The sequence below is a fragment of the Chelonia mydas genome, chromosome 7 (assembly GCF_015237465.2).
Source record: "Chelonia mydas isolate rCheMyd1 chromosome 7, rCheMyd1.pri.v2, whole genome shotgun sequence".
In the NCBI taxonomy this organism is placed as follows: domain Eukaryota; kingdom Metazoa; phylum Chordata; order Testudines; family Cheloniidae; genus Chelonia; species Chelonia mydas.
In genome coordinates, this window is record NC_057853.1 from 38,333,743 (window position 1) to 38,337,970 (window position 4,228).

Sequence of the window (4,228 nt, forward strand, 5' to 3'; positions counted from 1 at the left end):
AGCAACTAAGAGTCCAAGATGACATCTTATTTTTGACCTGTGCACAGACACAAATGTGAATTGTGGGTATCAGGCAGAGAAAGCATGATTCTCTTCTAGTTTACTACACACTGTGAACTGGGAGTAACTCCATTACCTTAGTTTTACATTGTGGCCACTGGAGTGGAGATCCAGGCTTTCCACACAAATTAACTGCAGGTGTGATCAGCGGCTTAGAAACCTAGATGACACCTCAAAAAGAAAGAGGCCAGCCTGGTCTCTCTTCAGACTCACTAACTTAGTCCTGCTGAGTGAAGCTTGGTTTGATATAGACAATAGGATTTTTCCATCTGAAGTGCTTCGTTGATGATGATTGTACAGCCACCGTTCCACAGCTTCTATGGTAACCATGATTTATGGACAGGTTTCAGAGTAGCAGCCGTGTTAGTCTCTAAGGTGCCACAAGTACGCCTTTTCTTTTTACGGATACAGACTAACAAATTTATTAGAGCATAACCTTTCGTGAGCTACAGCTCACTTCATCGGATGCATCCGACGAAGTGAGCTGTAGCTCACGAAAGCTTATGCTCTAATAAATTTGTTAGTCTCTAAGGTGCCATGATATATGGAGAGACAGAACCACTGAGGCTTATGGAAGCTAATACAAAGCTGAAGTTCTGCTCTTTTTCCTTCAGTCCCACTCACTTCACACACAAACAGACTCTGTTTTAATGAGCTATAAGTAATGGTCTTTTAAATACTCCTATCACTAATGCAAGTTCAGACACAGTAAGTGGAAAAGGAAGAGGAAAAATAAAGGGCTTGAGTCTTTTCAAAGAGCAGTTTTCAGCTTTGATAAGAAGAATAAAAAGATATTCCAATAATAAAATGTAAAAGCTGTATTATTCTTAATGCCTTTGCATATTGTCTATCTGAGTCATTATTTTAATCCGATGAAGTGAGCTGTCGCTCACGAAAGCTTATGCTCAAATAAATTGGTTAGTCTCTAGGGTGCCACAAGTACTCCTTTTCTTTTTGCGAATACAAACTAACATGGCTGTTACTCTGATACCTGTCATTATTTTAAACTGCTTCATTCACTGGTTTCTCTGATTTCATAAAACCTCTCTGATTGTAAGCATTTGAAGTAGGAAGATTGAGTCATTATATTCACAGGAGGAGAGGAAACATCTCATCAGTTCTTAATGAAAATGTAGGCTTTCCTTTGAATCCCAGTCCCTTTGGTGTCCCAAGTATTTGTGCCTTTGTTTGTTCAAAATAGACTTTTCTCTTACTCGAGAGGATAAGAAAATATTCTATAAGCAGAACTTGCTTGCCAAATAGAAGCATTAAATGCACTGCCACAGGATATCATGGAGGTCAAGAAGTCAACAGGATTCAAAAGAAGAATTGGACATGGATATTGATATTAAGAACATCCCAAATCTGCATTTAACAGTACAAAAAGTATGCTGATTGCATGCCAACTAGTGATTATCTGGGGTTAGGAAGTAACTGCCCTTATGGGCAGGTTATTCCATACTTGTCTATAATGGGATTTTGGGGGGGACCTCCCTCTCAATTTTACAGTACTGTGATGTACTGTACGAAGACAGGACATTGGATAAGACAGATGACTGAAGACTACTATTCCTGTGATGTGACAATTTATTCCCAGAGGCCAACTTCCTTAGTGAGTTCCAATTGTTTTCCTTAATATTTTCCCAATTTTTATAGTAGTAATTTTATTACTGCTATGAACTGTGTTACTGCACAGAAATTCATATCTGACAAAGAACAAGTAATTTCTGAGCTTTATTGCAGTACAACCCCTTTATGCAGAAAATCGTTGAACAAAAGGAGGCTAATGTTCCCTTTCCATCCACAACCATTTTTCTGAATGTTCTGGGTATTACAAAACATACATTTTGGATAAACGGGTGTACTGCATATTGCTTTGCTTACTGATGTTTATCATGTTTACATTGACTAAAATTTTAAATCAAATGTAATAACTTCTAGAGTCAATGACCACAAAAAAAAACAGTGTAATAATGATAATAATGTTTTTGTTATGTCTCTGTAGTAAAAGTTTTGAGAGTCCAGTTAAAAGGCTAAAATATATATATTTAGGGATTGACTGATGTATACAGCGTGCACCTATGTGAAGTTACATCTTGGTTCTATTCCCCTGCTATGCTAATGAAGTATGATCTTGGGTAAATTATGTAGGCCTTGTCTACAGGAGGGAAATTGGCTGGCATAGTTATTCTGGAATACCTATTCCAAAGTGGAGTAGTCATTCTGGGATAAAGTCACTTTAATTCTGGCATCGGGCGTCCACCCGGCGAGTTATTCTGGAATAGTTATGGTAGTGTAGTTTTTCTGGAATTGCCTGTCAGTTTTCCCTATGTGCCTAAATTTTCCCATCTGCAAAATAGGGATGATGATAATACTTATATGCTTTTGTAAAATGCTTTGTATATAAATGTAAATGTACATATGTAAATGATGTATAGTAAAAGACTCAAAGAGCTCAATTTATTTAGCTTCTCAAAAAGAAGGCTATGGGGTGACTTGATCACAGTCTGTAAGTACCTACATTGGGAACAGAAATTTGATAAGAGGGATCTGCAATTTAGAAAGGTATAACAAATTTAAACTAGAAATAAGATGCAAATTTTCAGCAGTGGGGTAATTAACCATTGGAAAAAATTTACCAAGGGTTACGGTGGAGTCTCCATCACTGGAAATTTTTAAATCAAGATTGGACATTTGCTAAAAGAGATGCCCTAGTTAAAATAGTCAATTCAGGGAAGTCCTACCGTCTGTGTTGCATAGGAGGTCTGACCACTAGATGATCACAATAGTTCCTTCTGTCCTTGGAATCTAGGAGATGTACAGATGAAAGGTAGGATTTTAAAAAGCTCTTCCCATTGTCTTAACTCTGCTCCCACTGGAGTCAGTAGGAATTTTATCATCACCTTCAGTGGCAGCAGAGTTAAAATATTCAAGAATGCTAAGCAGTGGTCTGTATAAAAAGTGCTAAGTGTTATTATACATCTGAGCTACAAAATTTGTGAAATTAGAGCCCACATAAAGAAATGATAGGAGTAATCTTCTCTGAATATGTCAGAGTTTTTATTTTGTATTATGTTCTATTTTTATACCACTTGAGAGGAGAGCAAGTCTGAAGAAAGAAACATCTTATCTCAGAGTGCAGCTTTAATGTAATAGCATAGTTAGAGTCCATAGTGTTTTTTCTAAAGCACAAACTGTAATATTTCACACTGCCAGCAATGATCGAGATAAGATAACTGTGTTTTCCCCAAAGATGTTGGTCACCAGCATGGGAAAAGAACCAAAGGCCTCTTTTCTGAATTTTGATTTTTTTCACTACAAAGTGAATGAGTGCTGCTGGGTCAGAGGGTCACAATCTTTCAGTATGGGTAAAGTTCCTTTTGTTTTTCAGAATGCCAGAAGCACACTATCAGTCAAATATATGTTAGACAAAGCTATGCTTTTGTCATTCCATGGGCTTCTTAAATTTTAATGTAGTAGAGTGATAACGTCTCTGGAGTCATCAGTGCCACTGCACCTTTGCTTTTATTTCTATGTCATTTAAAGGAAATAAGCACAATTCAAAATTATACTCACAAGCCTGAAATGAAGCTACCTAATTCACATAGGAGTTTTGCAGGTTCATAGCAAATCTACTGATTCATTGTATTGGTCTGGCTACTTGATTTGTTCTCACATCAAATAAAAACTGAGTCCATGGCCATTTGTGGGCATAAAAGATTCCAGGTAAAATTTAAAATGTTGCTCCTCTGTTTTTACTGCATTCCAATTATATTGCGAATTATTACATTCTGCCTACTTAAATTCCCTGTTATTTCAATTAGATATGGCATTCTCCTTCACATTGCTTCCTAAGACCTATTGATGCAGAATGGCTGGCACATTCCATCCTAACAAGGTGATAGGAGAAGTAATCCCTAAACTCTGTAAAGCACTTAGAATCCTATATATAAATATGAAGTTATAATTTATTATTGCTGATGAGAACAGGACCCTAAATGGTTCATTTTCCAATAGATTTTCCTATGGAGCCCTCTTGTGGCTTTTCTGGATGACTTCCTTTGTCACTAATCTTAATCAATCTTGGAAAGCCAAGCAGTATTTCACGGCAAAATTAAAATGTGCTTTGACATAGGACTTCTGCCTATCAGAGGCTGAGCGAGGTGCC